Source organism: Pogoniulus pusillus, chromosome 38 (genome assembly GCF_015220805.1).
Source record: "Pogoniulus pusillus isolate bPogPus1 chromosome 38, bPogPus1.pri, whole genome shotgun sequence".
In the NCBI taxonomy this organism is placed as follows: domain Eukaryota; kingdom Metazoa; phylum Chordata; class Aves; order Piciformes; family Lybiidae; genus Pogoniulus; species Pogoniulus pusillus.
In genome coordinates, this window is record NC_087301.1 from 3,446,053 (window position 1) to 3,462,894 (window position 16,842).

The following is a 16,842-nucleotide window of genomic DNA, read 5'->3' on the forward strand; positions in this document are numbered from 1 at the left end:
GCTGCGGTGGTGATAGAATTGGCAAACTTCTGAAACGTTTGCGCGGCGAGGAAGGGTTTCTGCTCCGCAGAGTTCAGTCATGGCGTGGATGGAGGGGAGGGCAGGAGTGGGTCGATCCAAGGTGGAATGTGGAAAGTAACCTTCCCACCCCCCCAGGAAAAGGAAATAAGAAAAGAAAGAGAGAAAGAGAGTAAGAAAGAGGGAAAGAGCGAAAGGAGAGAAAGAGAGAAAAAGAGAAAGTAGAGAAAAAGAGAGAAAGAGAGAAAAGAGAGAAAGAAGACAGAAAGAGGAAAAGAGAGAAAGAGAAAAAGAGAGGAAAGAGAGAAAAGACAGAAAGAGGAAAGGAGAGAAAGAGGGAAAGAGAGAAAGAAGACAGAAAAAGAGAGAAAGAGGAAGAGAGAGAAAGAGAGAAAGAAAAAGAAAGAAATAAAAGAAGAAAGAAAAAAAAGAAAGAATGAAAAGAGAAAGAAAGAAAGAAAGAAAGAAAGAAAGAAAGAAAGAAAGAAAGAAAGAAAGAAAGAAAGAAAGAAAGAAAGAAAGAAAGAAAGAAAGAAAGAAAGAAAGAAAGAAAGAAAGAAAGAAAGAAAGAAAGAAAGAAAGAAAGAAAGAAAGAAAGAAAGAAAGAAAGAAAGAAAGAAAGAAAGAAAGAAAGAAAGAAAGAAAGAAAGAAAGAAAGAAAGAATAATTAAAACTATGGATATCAGGAGAGGGGGAGTAATTTCTCTCATAGGACTTTGCCTGTTCCTTTTGCTTCTCAAGCTGTAGCCTGTAGATATATAAAGGTAGGATCCACTTCTTGAAAATATGCCATGAAAATATACCCTGAATATTTTGTCTTCCAGGACACCTTCCTTGAAGAGTTGGGCCTAGCAATATGGCAGTGCACATTGGATAAGAAACCTTGTACCAGGCTGCTGCTCAGGTAATTTGGCTTCTCGTGCACTCTTCACTCACTATCTGCCTTTTCCTTATCGTTTCTTGAAGGACAGGAATCTATTGACACAGGTCTTTGAACCTAAGATACAGTCTATGTGTGTATAAATATATATATATATATATATATATATATATATATATTTACTTATTTATAGGCCTATATGGATTGGGGTTAAAATCAGGGGGAAGGGGTGGGAAAATGGGACTCCTTTAGCGGTCATGGTCCTTATTTGTCTTCTTTTGGTGGCAGAAGTACGAAATGGCTGCAAACAGCTTTTTGCTCAGGCACACAATGCATTCCATAATGATCGATTTTCCTGGACAGGGCATTTATGCTTTGTGGTTTGCAAGAATACCACCCACAGACCAAACCCCAATGTTATGCCTTTAGAGGTTTTTACTTCTCCGTCTTTCCTTCTGTATTTCTTTGGCTATAAAGCTATAAAATGCCAGGCTTGTGCTGGATGAATGCTATAAAATGCCAGGCTTGTACTGGATGAATGCTATAAAATGCCAGTCTTGTACTGGATTAATGCTAACCAAAGTGTATCACCTTTTTGGCTGTGCCAGCACCAAAGCCTTGTTGATCCTGTGATCAATGAGCCAGTGTAAAATTAACAGCGAAGCAAAGTAAACCCTGGTGGAAAGTTTTCAAGATCCTTAATATCAGATCCTTAACCTACAAGCTGGAAACTTATTTTTATTTGTGATCTTAGCATTCTAAGCAAATACAGTGTGAAGAGGATTGATTTGTTTGCCTATCATGGATTTTCTGCCACTGTGTATGTGTTCAGCTGGTTTTCAAAAGGTACCATAGCTGGATGATTAATCAATGTAGGGAAACGGTTCAGAACCCAGATCTTCTATAGTCCACAGCTCTCATTCAGTCTCCCTGAACAGATTTGATGTCAGTGAAATCCATCTGTAAAAAAAAGCAGTGCTCATTCCCCTTCCTCCTCCCTGAATAGATTTGATATCAGTGAAATCCATCTTAAAAAAAGCAGTGCTCATTCCCCTTCCTCCCCACCCATCCCCCCCCCCAAAAAAAAGACCCAAAACAATAATTCCCTATCCTTCAAAAAAACCCCAAAACTGTGTTTGTTTGCTGCTGCCTTTAGCTGCCTCCAAAACTGTCTGTGAGATTGTTTTCCCAAACGGATGGGAAGGAGTAGGTTGGGTCCTGGGCACTTGTAATTTACAGCATACAGGTGCCACTAAATGAAATCTCTGGGCCACTGAGCTGCCTTGCTGCGGGGCTCCCAGGAATGCAGAAGTGGTCGATCAGATTTATAGCAGGGACGTGCTTGGGTGATTTATTTGGCATCCATAGGTGCTCTGCTAGAAATAGCTGTTGCAGCCTTCTCTTTTGCTCTCTTTCCTTTTTTTTTTTTCCTTTTTAACAACTGAAACTATGGCAATGGATCCTGAGACTCCTTCTTCCCTTTTGTTTTGTGAAAGCCAATCAGGTAGCAAGGGAAAAGGAGGTGGTTGCCCAGAACTGCAGCAGAGAGCAGCCCTCCTTTAGGCAACTAACTAAAGGGTGTGTTTTCTGTGTGGGTCAACACCTAACAGCTGCCCTTACAAGCATGTGATGGGCTCTCAGAAGGTCTGGCTTAGTTCTGTCTCTGAGAGGAGCTGCAATAATTCAGTAACAAGGAGCAGTTGCTTGGAGTGTGTTGGGTGCCTGCAACTTCCATTCAGCCCAGTCAGAATTGAGGACACGTGGCCTATACCACAAGGAGGTATGTACAGGCCACCCAAATGTTACATCTTGGTTTCCCTCAAGGACTTGAACTGTCCCAAGTGGTTAGAAAATGAGACTGTGAGCTATTAAGGGGGGAAAGTAGTTTTAGAAGTAGGAAAAAAACCTAGTGAAAATATAACCTCCACAGGTTGTGTGGCTTCAGTGAGGTCTCTGCTTTTTCCCTGCCTCATAGGGTAGAAATAAAGCCTCTTGGGGTAGAAATAAAGCCTCTTGGGGTAGAAATAAAGCCTCTTGGGGTAGAAATAAAATACTTCTTTGCCAGCAGAGAGACATGCAAATGAGCTTACCTTCAGATACACTCAGAGCTATAAATAATATTAGCCTCAGAAAGGGAATGCTCTGCCTTGCATTATAGCATGAGAGCCACATGCAAAACGCCTGATGGAAGAATTCCTTGCCACTGCAAGCAATCCTGCTACATGCAGCAGCAACCTGACTGCCTCCTACTACTGCGCCTATCAAGCCCTACTAGAAGCATTAAGAGACAGTTTGGATTTTAATCTCAGGTTCCCTTAAATAAATGAGCTTTGTAGTTGGAGGGCTGGGGTTATTTTTGGTAGGGTAACATTTGTTATGTTCCATTTGCAGCTCTGTTCCAAAGGAGCTCACAATACGTGTGTTTGTGCATGATGTGCCTCTGTTCTGGCCGCAGGGCCGTGTGCTCCCTGACCCACCGCCTTGACCGCCACGCAGCTATTGCAGGGCCAGAGCTTGCTGGGTGCTCCTCAATTGCCTTTAGGCTCCAACATAGAAGTTGTCCTGTTTTTTTTTTTCAATCGAAGATGCTGAAGCTCTGCAGCTCCTGTTCTTGGCATGAATTCAGAGGGCTGAAAACTTTGGGACTCTTTTAAGGTAGGTATCGGGGGATGAGTTGGAGGAATCTAAACTTAGCTGATCACTTTTGGGAACCTTTGGACAGATGGTAAAGGTTTAACATCTCTATTGCTGGATGGAACAGGAGTTTCTTGCAAGCCAGCCCAAGTAGAAATACCAATAAAGGAAAATTGTGATTTTATTTTTGTTAATTGCCTACTTACCAGGCTGGAAAGGTTGAAGTGATTTATTTTAAGAACCTGCACAAGAAGTGGGGGAAACTTTATCCAAGCATCCAAATAGCAAAATGATTTTCCAAGTGTTCAGTGTGTTTTTTCATTTTGTGGAGGATAATATTAGCTTGCATGAGTGTAGTTTATCTTCTGAAGAAAGGGGAGAGGCAGGAAGAGAGAATTTTGTGCCACTTCAAGCGACAATTAATTTCACTGATTTAGTCCACCAGCTCTGTATGGAGCTTACACCCAGACTGCTTCTCAGCCTAATTCCCTACCAATTGCCCACCCAGTAAAATTTCATTAATGGGAAATGTGAGTTATGCAGGAAAGAAAACTTGGAAGGTTCAGGGGAAGGAGGGAATGATTCTTGCTTGCAGTGGTAAAATTTTGTTCCATGACTGTTTTTCAGGAGCTAACAGAAAGGCCCTAAAGAAGTTTTCTGTTTGTCTCTATCATTTTTTTAGGAAGGAATGCAGTAAGACAGCAGAGAGCTGGAGCTAAGAGATGTTTCTAGAGTGTTTAGCAGAGAGGATTTTTTTATCTTTTCTGAAAACAGAATTAAAATAGAACCCCCAGAGCAGTAATGAACTTCTCTGAAAGTAAGAACAACTCTGATGCAGTTGTTTCTTCTGACTGCTATAACCAGGCTGCCAGAAAGGAAACGAGACAACTTTTTGTAGGGGTAGGGATATGCAAGGGTATTGCAACACTGACTACACACCAAAAACTCTGCTGTTTGATGACTTGCACCTCCAAAGCTGGCTCTCAGTTCTTCAGTCCTGTGCATCTGTCAGTAATTCCATCCAGCAGAGTGCTTCAGGGAAAGGAACACAAATCTGGTTAATTTTCCGTTTACATTTGTTTTATTTTGCTGATTTATTTTTTTCCCCAAAGGGTTGCATGGGAGCAGAGGAGGCTGTAGCAACAGAGCTGGTGTTAGAGCACAGTCAAAAAGAAACTCTCCCCCCACCACCATCCTCCAAAGGAGGGGCTGTAAGGTGCTACTGAGGGGAACGAAGGCTGCCACTTACTAACAGCTCTGAAATTTCATTCGCAGAAATGGTTTTCCTCTTTACATGTCAAATCAACCCCCCCAGACCTAGCAAATTACAGAAGAGATCCCTGCCTGTTGCCACAAACCCGTAGATCCGAACTTGTGGTCATATCCCACACAAGCTTGTATCTATAGGTATGTGTCTGTCTGGCAAGTGCACAAAGTGCTGTGTGTATGCATTTAAACCGACAGCGGTCAACTGCCTGCAGTCTTTCTTCTAATGCCTTCTCCCTCCACTCTCCTCCTTTTTTCTTTCCCCCCACTCCCTTTTTGTGTTTCATTTCTTCTGAGAAATATAAAAGTAGAGCTGCAAATCTTGTCCTACAATTATCATATCAGTTTTCAGCTTTGCTTAGCGTTCAGATCCACTCATGCAAACCAGCAACTCAGTTGTGCCTGAGTAAAACGGGGCCGGGACTGGGAGGGAGTTGTTTGACATCAGACTGGAGAGGAATTAAATCTCGGCTCCGTTATGCACAAGTCTGCCTATGGGGACCTGGCAAGGAGTGGTCTTAGGTTGGGTTCAGGCTGAGGCTGTTGGGGGAAAGCAGATCCAAGTGGTTTCGTTTCTAAAGTGCCGTGGATCCGCTCCTTGCTCAGTGGTGGCAGTTGGTTGGTGAGAGGAGAGGACACTTCTGCTTGCCTTCCTATCGTGTCACTTAGCTCAGCGCACTGCAGGCTTGAAGCTCTGCCACAGGAGCTTGTTTGCCCTTCAACTCCTATCCTCTCTCAAAAATCAGTTTCTCCTAGCATTCCATTGCTTCCAGTTTTGTGCTTATTTGCCTCTTTAAAAGCGGCTTTGAAAGGAAAATAATCACACTGAAAGCACCAAAGAACTGGTAAAGCCCAGGGAGGGGTGGGAAAAAACACACACACACACCCCCAACCCCACCGTGTAAGCAGGCAGCCTAAACCCTGCTGCATACAACTAACCTTTCAAAAGCTGTGGCACTGGAACAATCCTTTCTTTTTGGTTTTGGTTTTTTTTTTTTGAAGCAGTCATTTTAAACCAAACTCCAACCCAGAGATTCTACATGAAAATAATTAGAGCTGCAAACTGTAAAAATAAAGTCTGACTCTTTCTTTCCAGCAGCTTTTCAGTGTTAATCCCTACCCAAGAGTTGGTCTGCAGTTCCACTTTTAAATTTCTCTGGGTTTGAACTTGGCTGCTTTGACTCATGCTGCTCAAGTCCAAAAATGTTGGTTGCTGGGTTTGGTGAGGGTTTTTTTTTCCCCTTCCTTGCTGAATTTCCAGGGTTTTCTACGTGTTTTTTTATTTATTTATTTACTTACTGTAGAAGGCTTCTGCTAATAAAATTTTGGTCTAACTCCTCTTCTTTCTCCTTGTGAATTGGAATTGTTAGGAAGGAGAACAAAGGGCAGAGTCTGGCATTCTGTGTGGCCATGCATTTGGGTACAGTGGTCACTGGAACCTCGAGGAGGGCAGACTTAGACTGGAGATGAGGAAGAAACTCTTTACAGTATGGGGTGGGGAGACACTGGAACAGGTTGCCCAGGGAGGTTGTGGATGCCCACTCCTTGGAGGTGTTCAGGGTCAGGTTGGATGAGGCCCTGAGCAACCTGTTCTACTGGCAGGTGTACATGGAAGGGGGGGGTTGAACTGGATGATCTTCAAGGTCCTGTCCAATCCAAACCATTCTATGAATCTCTGCAGACATATAGGAAATGAAGTTGTCAAAGCTGCAGGGCAGTGGCTATGTCGATTCCAGGACTTTGGCTGCTGGGCTGTCTCTAGTGCCAGGTGGTTGTATTTCAGTGCTTACCTTTGTTACAGCACAGAACAAATGCTTGGGCATCAACTTTCTGGGTTCAGTCACAGAATTGTGCCTTTGACATCATGTCCACAAGTAATGCTTTGGCTCCTCAGAAAACAGACTGTAAGAGGTGACTGAGAAGGGGGAAGGATAAATCTCTTTCACGTGAGGGTGCTGCAAGGCCATACTGAAGCCTAGTTGTGGGATACTACCCAGAATATGGACCTTGCATCAAGATCTCCTTGGGGATGTGGTGTGGTTCTGCTTTGGCTTTGCTAGTGCTCATAGTGGTATGTGTAGGGTGTCATCATAGAACCATAGAATGGTTTGGGTCAGAAGGGACTTGCAAAGGTCATCCAGTCCAACCCCCCTGCAGTCAGCAGGGACATCCTCCACTAGATCAGGTTGCTCAGAGCCTTTTTGAGCCTGGCCTTGGACATCTCCAGAGATAGTATCAGGAACAATGTGGCCAGCAGGACAAGGGAGGTAATTCTTGCACTAGTCAGGCCACAACTCAAGTTTTGTGTCCAGTTCTGGACTCCTCCATTCAAGAGAGATGTTGAGGTACTGGAACATGTTCAGAAAAGGGCAGCAAGGCTGGGGAGGGGCCTGGAGCAGAGCCCTGTGAGGAGAGGCTGAGGGAGCTGGAGGGGTGCAGCCTGCAGAAGAGAAGGCTCAGGGCAGAGCTCATTGCTGGCTACAACTACCTGCAGAGAGGCTGTAGCCAGGTGGGGTTGGGCTCTTCTGCCAAGCAAGCAGCAACAGAACAAGGGGACACAGTCTCAAGCTGTGCCAGGGCAGGTTCAGACTGGATGTTGTTAGGAAGTTGTTGTCAGAGAGAGTGATTGGCGTTGGAATGGGCTGCCCAGGGAGGTGGTGGAGTCACCGTGCCTGGAGGTGTTCAAACAAAGCCTGGCTGGGGCACTTGGTCTGGTTGATTGGCCAGGGCTGGGTGCTAGGTTGGACTGGCTGAGCTTGGAGGTCTCTTCCAACTTGGTTTATTCTATGGAGCCTCGACTACGTCTCTAGGCAACCTGTTCCAGGTTTCCACCACCTTCATGATGCAGAACTTGTTCCTAACATCCAATCTAAAACTCCTCTAATTCCAAATCGTTGTCCCTCATCCTATCTCTGCAGGCCATTGCAAACAGTCCCTCTGCAGCCTTCTCGTACCCATTTTGGGTACTGCAAAGCTGCTATTAGGTCCCCCTGAAGCCTTCTCTCTTCTCCAGTCTGAACAACTTCAGCTCCTTCAGCCTGTCTTGTAGGACCTGGCTTCAGATTCTGCCTTCCTCTACCTCCTGTGCCTTTCTGCTCCAAATTCTCCCTTCCACTACCTCCTGTGCCTTTTTGCTCCAGCTTCTGCCTTCCTTCCACTACCTCCTGTGCCTTTCTGCTCCAGCTTCTGCCTTCTTGTCACTATCTCCCATGTCTTTCTGCTCCCCTCCTCCTCCTCTTAATTTACCAGATATTACAATTTATTTTGGGTTGTTCCTTGTTAAACTCCCCCTCTTCTATTTTAGCTGCAGCCTCTAATATTCTCTCCTGCCCCTTTGTTTTTTCAGCTCAGCCTTTTGAAAAGAACTGTACTGTGGTTTCAGCATCAACTTGTATTTCTTTTCTGTTGGTCATGTTCACTTCACTTCATTAAGTCTTAGAGTGAAACTGGAGTCTGACAAAATGATGTGAAGAACCTTGAAATGTGTCTTTGCTTTAGGATGGAAAAAAACCTAATTGAGATCTGTGGTGCTTCTACCTGTACATTGCTTGTGAGTTCTTCCCCCCTCCCTCACTTTGCTGATAAGGAGTTTACATTTATGCAGCAGCTTTGATCCAAGTGCCACCCAGAGTGCACAGAGATCTCTTCATCTGTCACTGAGGCACAGCGACCACAGCCACGCTGCAGAATTGCTAAGGGCAGAAAGTGCTGAATGCTTCACCCGGTTTGATGTTGCAGGGGGACTCAAAGAAATAAAGGCAGTTACTGTAGCTGGAAAAGAAACAGATCACCTGCATGTAAAAGTACCAAGAAGGCCTAGGGGACAAGAAAATCTCAACATCCTCTCCAAAAATTGGTCCCTGAATGAATGCAGTGCCTTTCTCTAGCAGTAGGCAGTGTTGTGGTTTGAGGGGTTCCAGGTTATCCCAGAAAAGCTACAGAGACCAAGATCTTGTAGTTCTATTGGGAAATCTGGGATAACCTGGAACCCCTCAAACCACAACAGCAGTGTCATTGCTTTTAGTACCTCCCCAGAGGATAAAGGAGGGGGAAAAGCCTCCTGTGGAACTACATGGCTCTACCTGCATCTGAATCAAAGAATCAACCAGGTTGGAAGAGACCTCCAAGATCATCCAGTCCAACCTATCCCCCAGCCCTATCCTGTCATCTAGATCATGGCACTAAATGCCTCATCCAGTCTTTTCTTGAACACCTCCAGGGATGGTGACTCCACCACCTCCCTGGGCAGCCCATTCCAATGGCAAATGACTCTCTCTGTGAAGAACTTCCTCCTAAATCTGAGGAGGCTTTGCTGCAATTGCATCCCATTTGACCAGAGTTCCAGTTTGAGACAGAAACACTAGTTCTAGCCTGAAGAAACAAACCAAAGCTTTTCCCAAGCAGACACCTCTCTCATTTTTTTCCTCCCCTAGATTTGATAAATGACATCTTTCTCCCTCAAAATAACACAGCCATCTCTCACCCCTCTTACTGACATCATTCACTGAAAGCACCTGTAAGCTCGCTTGCAGACATCTACGTTGAGTGGTATCCACTGGGCTATGAAAATGTTGACATTTGTGTGTTCCTCCTTTCTTTCCAGCATTGCCTGGTGTGGAGCACAGTGAGCCCTTGTCAGCAGAACAGCACACAATAGCATTCGGGTAATTAGAGTAACCATATGCAGTGGCAAATGGGATTCGTGATAAGCAGAATGGAATTGTGTACCCTGGAATTTGAACCAGATCCAAATGCTCTTATTCAGATAATCAAATCTGGTTAAACTCTTAAAAGGCAGATAAATAACTGCTCCAGTCATCTGATTTCTCCCCCACCCCCTCTTTGTTTATTTACTTTTAATGAGTAAGGAAGGAAATAAGGAGAGGATATTCTAAGAGGAGGAATCCAAGACTGAGACACCTGTCCTTGAGCCAGGAAGTCTCCATAACTTAGGATCATGGCATAAGTAGCATTAGCCACAGAGATCTGAAGAAGGAGAGATGTGCCCCAGGAGGACTGCAGAGCCTTTGATTGTAGGCACACAGTTCCATGAGGAAATACAGCCTCACCCTGCAAGTGGCACCAAATTTCAGTGCAGCTCCCTGGCGATCTCCTGCGAGCTCCTTCACTTTTCAGTGTGCATGTGAAACATCCCTGCTCTGGCTCCTCAACGTGCTGGCCAGAACCCCAAACAAGAGCACTCAGCCTAGGCTCACAGAGCTCACCAAACACAGAGCAGGCCCAGGCTAAGCTAAAATCTAGGCTTTGGGGTCGTTCAGAGTCATCAGCCTTGCTGACATGTGCCACCTTGCCCACCAGCATCCCTGCTCCAGCCTTAGGGTCTGCGCAGAGCACCTATGGCAGGCGTTCTCCAACCTGGAGCTGATGCTGCAGGCCAGCTGCTGACAAAAAGAGAGCTGCTGTTCAGGAGTGAGAGCATGGCTTACCCTTCCCTGAGAAAGCACCACATACTGAAATGCATTATTGAGTGAACCTTCAGATTGCTGAAACCCTTGCTGAAAGTTGAGGCAGAGACCACAGTTGTAAAGTGTTGAAAAATGATTGAGAGCTTTCAAAATGTTTGCTTGACCTCGATTGCAGCTGAGCCCAGATGAGGCTTCTTTCCTGATTTTGCAGATTCTTCAAGTTCTAGCCCTGTTTAGCCTGTCTGCCAGACTTTCAGGAGTGCTCTACAAGCCTTTGAACCTCTTGAGGTTCCCCCTCACAACCAAGTTACAATAACAAAGCTTCAGAAGGTAAAGCTGAATGGGGTGAGCTGACCATCCCTGGAGGTGTTCAAGAGAAGACTGGATGAGGCACTTAGTGCCATGGTCTGGTTGATTGGATAGGGCTGGGGGATAGGTTGAACTGGATGATCTTCAAGGTCTCTTCCAACCTAATTGATTCTATGATTCTATGACCAGGAGGGATCATGTCAGCATTTCCATTGTAAAATCTCTTCTGTCTGAGCCTTGTGAAAGTCAGCTGTAAAACAGATGACTCTGGGCTGAAATTTAGCAAACAAGATTTCAGCCTTCAAACTGCAACAATATCATTAGTGGGTTTGGGCATTTTTGTTTTCTCAATGGCTTCAGGCAGTGTGTTTGCTTCTTGAGTGTTTCCTACTTTCCACCCCCTCCTTGGCTAGCCCTGCTAGTCTGCTTGGGATCTGAAGGGGAAGGTGGCTGCTTCTTCCTCCTATAGGGTTCACAACCATAAAGAATCAATGCCAGGCTTCAGGTGATGATTTTGCAGATAATGATCAAATAGAATTCAGTTTTCTTGAGCAACTCTGTGCAGAATTTCCATTGCTGATATCCTTAATGTCCTGCTTGTGCCTGTATACTCAGTAGGACTGCTCTGTAAATGCACAAGAAATCATAGAATCAAGCAGGTTGGAAGAGACCTCCAAGCTTAGCCAGCCCAACCTAGCACCCAGCCCTGGCCAAGCAACCAGACCATGGCACTAAGTGCCCCAGCCAGGCTTGGCATTGATACTTCCAGGGATAACAACTCCACCACCTCCCTGGGCAGCCCATTCCAATGCCAATCACTCTCTCTGACAACAACTTGTTCCTAACATCCAGCCTGAACCTCCCCTGGCACAGCTTGAGACTGTGTCTCCTTGTTTTGTTGCTGCTTTCCTGGCAGAAGAGCCCAACCCCAGCTGGCTACAGCCTCCCTGCAGGTAGTTGTATAGCTGCAGAAGATTAGTGCATGAGGCACTGGTTTCTGTGTTACTGGGGAATATTCTGCCTTCTGAAACCCTTCTGTGGGTCATAACTAAATCCCTGCTTTGCATGAAGGATGTTTTGAAAGAATAGAATATTCCTTCCCTTCAGCCTCTGAAAAACACTTTGGACCTGAATTCTCTCCTCTTTCTTGGGAGAGATCTGAAATTCAGGCTGATGTAGTGTAGAGTAGGGCAAGCAAGATTCTGAATTATCATTTCTGAACACAGGAGGATCCACCTCAACGTGACAAGACACTTCTTTATGGGGAGGGTGATGAAGCACTGGAGCAAGCTGCCCAAGGTTCTTCATGGAGAGACTGTACCTTGACTACAAGCTAGGGACAACCTGCTGGATTTCCCAGATATGTGGTATGGAGAACATGGTTCTATGGCCATAGTGAGGGTTGGACTTGGTGATTTTAGAGGTCTTTTCCAACTGAAACAGTTCTATGTTAGGAAGATGATGTTAGGAAGAAGTTCTTCACAGAAAGAGTGATTGGCATTGGAATGGGCTGCCCAGGGAGGTGGTGGAGTCACCATCCCTGGAGGTGTTTAGAAGGAGGCTGGATGAGGCACTAACTGCCATTAGAAGGGTTAGGTGATAGGTTGGACTCAATGATCCTGGAGGTCTTTCCCAACCTGGTTAGTTCTGTGATTCTGAGAGGTTGTGGAATCTCCTTCTTTGGAGACTTCCAAAGGCCTCCTGGATGCATTCATGTGCAGCCTGCCCTAGGTGATGCTGCTCTGGCAGGGGGGTTGGACTTGATGATCTCTGGAGGTCCCTTCCAACCCCTAACATTCTGTGATTCTCTTCCTGGAAGTCCATAAAGGGAATAGGCAGTAAAATGTGTGATGCTCCTGTACAGCTTCCTAGTCCAGACTAAAGCTTGCACCATGAACTAATGTCTTCAGTGGCTTGAGCTGTTGTTAACTTCAGTGCTAGGAACCCTTGATCTGTCTGGGAAGAACTGCTACAGTGACATTTCCTCTCCATTTCAAAGTGACTATCCACTGAACACGAGTTCTGTCTGCTCTGTGATAAGCCTGCAGTCTTTCCCAGGGCTACACTGAGGAGAAAGACACCACTTTGGGGTCACACTGCTGCTTTACAATGAAACTAACTGGGCTGAGGCAGAGATTTCCTTTAGTCCATAGAAGTGTGAAATCATTTCTGTGATTCTGAACAAAAAAAAACCTCCAACAAGCAAGAGGCCTAAAAGGGTTCACTAATAATAGGTTGTGGGGCACATGAACTCACACAGGGGGACACAGCTCCCCATGCACTGCAGTTCTCCCTACCACAGTATTTGACAGGGACTTTGGTGACACCAAGACCTGTCGTAATTGAGCATTGTCATTAAATGACATATTTCCCCTAATTACATAATTAGGTATGATTGTGCTAATTGGGTAAAGACATAATTGACAAAAATCACCAGAAAACAAACATGGAGCTTCATGCCACCAAAAGAAAGTGTCTTAACAGGGACTGGTACTGGGAATCTCTCTTGCTCTCCTCCCAGAAGAAGGTTTACAGCACACAGGCACTTACCAGAGCCAGGCATTGATAGATGTTGTGAAGGTGCAGACATAACAGCAATTAGATGATTTCTGGTTTAATATTTGATCTCAATCCCTAAACTCAGTACTTCATGTCAGTAATAGCAGCAGATTCTCTAACTGATGGAATGACTTAGATGCATGACACTTTTTATTCTGCTGGAAATTACAGTTCCTCTGGGATGTAAATGTACTTTCATCTGTCCAAGCTTCACATGAGCCTAAAGTGATGGGAACAAAATACTTCCTCTTCTGAAGCCAAGCACTCATAAATGGGGGGGAAATTGCCAGGATAATCTGTGCAGCAGGCTGCACAGGAGGTGTCTGCAAATGGCCCAGAGGCTGAATTAGGTATCAGGCCCTGAGACAGAATCTGCTTTAGTGTTTAGAAAATGCTCTTCTCTTAAAGTCTCTTTATATTGCTCTGTAAAGCTAGCGTAGGTTTCGTGCAGGTCCATGTGGAAACTCCCTTCTTGCTAGGACATCTGTGCAGAGGGGTGCAGGAGCTTGCTTGAGAATATTTCCTCACTGAGGACCTTCTCTTGGCCATTCATGCTTGGACCTTGGTGCTAGCAGTGGAAGCACAAATGGGGCACAGCTCCCAGGCTCAATATAGTGACAGAGGAGGGAGCAAGAATGCTCTTTGGATAAGTGCCAGCATGGAGCTGGCAGCTCAAGGGTTTGTAAATGTGGTGATGAAGAGAAAGTTGAAGTTGTGATGGAGGAGCAGCAAGGAGAGGTGGCAAGTCATGAACAAAATGGTCAGAGTGGCATTTGCCAACCTCAGAGGAACTCAGGTTATGTAGGCACAAGTTGAGAGTAAGGAATTTTTTTCAGGTGGAATTTTCTGTGGTAGTTTATCTGTGAGTTTAGGATACACATCATAGAATGGCTTGGGAGGGACCTTAAAGACTGGATCATAGAATCATAGAGTCAACCAGGTTGGAAGAGACCTCCAAGCTCAGCCAGCCCAACCTAGCACCCAGCCCTGCCCAACCAACCAGACCATGGCACTAAGTGCCCCAGCCAGGCTTGGCTTCAACACCTCCAGCCACAGCCACTCCACCACCTCCCTGGGCAGCCCATTCCAATGCCAATCACTCTCTCTGCCAGCAACTTGCTCCTAACATCCATCCTAGACCTGCCCTGGCACAACTTGAGGCTGTGTCCCCTTGTTCTGCCCCTGGTTGCCTGGCAGAAGAGCCCAACCCCAATTGGACAGGGCTGGGTGCTAGGTTGGACTGGATGAGCTTGGAGGTCTCTTCCAACCTGGTTGATGCTATGTAAACATGTAAAGATCACCTGCTTCCACCCCTCTGCCATAGGCAGGGGCACCTTCTACTAGATCAGGTGAACACTTTTTCTCCACCTTCTATTTTAAAGCCAACTCTTGGAAAGGTTTTTGCTCAGCTCTGCTTGGTCTGCAAGGTGTGCCTGGGTTAGTCTCAATGCAGTGGTGATGTTAAGCATACTTAATTAAACTGATTAGATATAGAGACTCACTTTTAAATGTCTTGGCTTATGTAATACCTAACGTTCATTACAAGAATGAGATGCAGGAAGAGAACTGCAGAGTATGAAAGAGGATGCTTTCAAGGGTCTAAAAGGAAGTTATGTCTCCTGTGTCACATAAGAATTGGGTGGGATTTGAGCACTTCTATCACCCTAAATGAGCACTCAGGTTTGTTGGCTTCCATAGAGCTACCCTAGTTGTGTCACTGGATTTCATGTCAGTGGATGGATGTCCAGTGGACAAAAATGATGATGTTCCAGCAAAGAATTGGGATTGCTTAGGATGCTTCCAGATGCCAATAAAGCTCCTGGTCAGACTACAGGGCCAAAGAGCCAGATTTGTGGTTGGATGACAGTTCTAACTAATAAAAATGTTTAACAGTGGCTCTACTGTCAAGGTATTGTACTGGGCCACTAATTAGAACAGCAGGTTGTATAGCCACAGAGTCTACCAGGTCACAGTAGACTTCACCAAGTATGGGGCCATTAGAAGCTCCACTGGAAAAGAGGAGGCTCCCAAGTGACCTACTTGTGGCCTTCCAGGATCTTAAGGGGGTCTACAAAAAAGCTGAGGAGGGACTTTTTAGGCTCTCAGGGAGTGAGAGGACTGGGGGGAATGGAGCAAAGCTGGAGGTGGGGAGAGTCAGCCTGGATGTGAGGATTAAGTTGTTGAGCAGGAGAGTGGTGAGAGGCTGGAATGGGTTGCCCAGGGAGGTGGTTGAGGCCCCATGGCTGGAGGTGTTTGAGGCCAGTCTGGCTGAGGCTGTGTGCAGCCTGCTCTAGGGTAGGGTGTCCCTGGGCATGGCAGGGGGGTTGGAACTGGCTGCTCCTTGTGGCCCCTTCCAACCCTGACTGATTCTGTGATTCTGTCAACATTATCTACACTTATACCTTGCAGAAAGATTGGGGTGGGGGAGGGGGGTGTGTCTCTCAAATATTCCTCTGCTATCACAATGTGAATTCTGAGGAGTGGAGGTGTTGTTTCTCACCTCCTGCCTTTATTCCTAGTCAGACTTTGAACACAGGGGTGGCTTTTTCATAATCAGCAGTGCTACTCTATCCTGTGAAAATCAAACCAGCCAAGGTGGCATCTATTCAGCGCAGCTCAGCATTCATTCATTGGGCTTGATTGCCTGGTAATCCTCTTCCAGCACAGAGCTGCTATGCCTGAGGAGGCATTCACCTGAGAGGCAGGATCCCAGGACTGGTTTAGTTCCACTGTCTGCACTGGCATATTTTAAGATGCTAATCCCTGTTTGTAAGCCATCATAAATACGCAGCCTACTGTTTTAAGTAGTACCTCGGTGGGTTAGGGGAATGAGTCACAAGGATAACATCCTGGGGTTTTGCCTGTGAACTAATGCAAGTTAAAAATGTCCCATGCTCCTTGTTCAGGGAATGCTGGCTGCTTCTGACTCCTGAGAGAGGCTCGGTGCTGCATTTCTCAAATCATCAATCCTAGCACGCCAGAGTTCCATGCAGGAGTAAAAAATTGCTTAAACCTTTCTACCCTTTTGCAGTTCTGCTCCTAATTCTGCTTCTGCAGACATTCTTTAAACATCCAGGAGCCAAGCTGCATGTGCCAAGGTCAACATTACATGTGTTCACAAAGGAAAAGACATGCTAGGACAAGTTGCATCCTAAGCTTTCTCTGAGTGCCTTAAAGTTGTATGTGTGTGCTGTGTGCTGTAGTGCAGCTGTGGCTGCTGTGGAGGGGGAGAAGGATTTTTTTATGGCCAGAGACACTTTTCTTGTGTGAAAAGTGGCCCTGATCTTGCCTACATCCAGCAACAATAACCATGACTTCTTGGGTCTTATCTATTGAAGTATGCAGGGGGAGGGGGTGGGTGATGGGTGGGTGATGGATGGGTGGGTGGATGGATGGATGGATGGATGGATGGATGGATGGATGGATAGATGGATGGATGGATGGGGAGGTGAGCTACATGTGGCTTTGGTGGTTTGTTTCACCAGCAAATCATTTGTTGCTTCTAAATTAGCGCCCTGAGAACTTGGAGCACTGTTTTTAAGTAGAACCCCTGACATGGTGTCGGCTGTTGAAGTGGTGGGTAGCTTTCAGCATTTGTGACTGCATGCATCCAGGTTGAGGTAGTAGGTTGTATAGTTTAGAATTACACCAAGGGAGATAACTGTACAACCTCCTAGCTTTCCTTGGGTCTTGCACAGCCCGGCGTGAGAAGCGACCTCAGCAATGTTTGCTCTGGACACGTGGAACAGG

At 45.7% G+C, this 16,842-nt stretch overlaps 1 long non-coding RNA gene across 8 annotated transcripts in view; it reads left to right on the forward strand.

The window, feature by feature from the left end:
- Window positions 1–686: 686 nt before the first annotated feature.
- The window catches only part of LOC135191181 (uncharacterized), a 33,683-nt gene continuing 17,527 nt past the window's right edge, over window positions 687–16,842 (forward strand). For 5 of the 8 annotated variants that reach the window (XR_010308749.1, XR_010308747.1, XR_010308748.1 and 2 more), the window contains exons 1-2: window positions 687–922; window positions 3,290–3,553. This is a non-coding gene — a long non-coding RNA (uncharacterized LOC135191181). Of the gene's footprint in view, window positions 923–2,508; window positions 2,679–3,289; window positions 3,834–4,644; window positions 4,890–16,842 lie in introns of those variants that run through there. The other 3 variants (XR_010308751.1, XR_010308746.1, XR_010308745.1) reach the window with 3 other exon arrangements.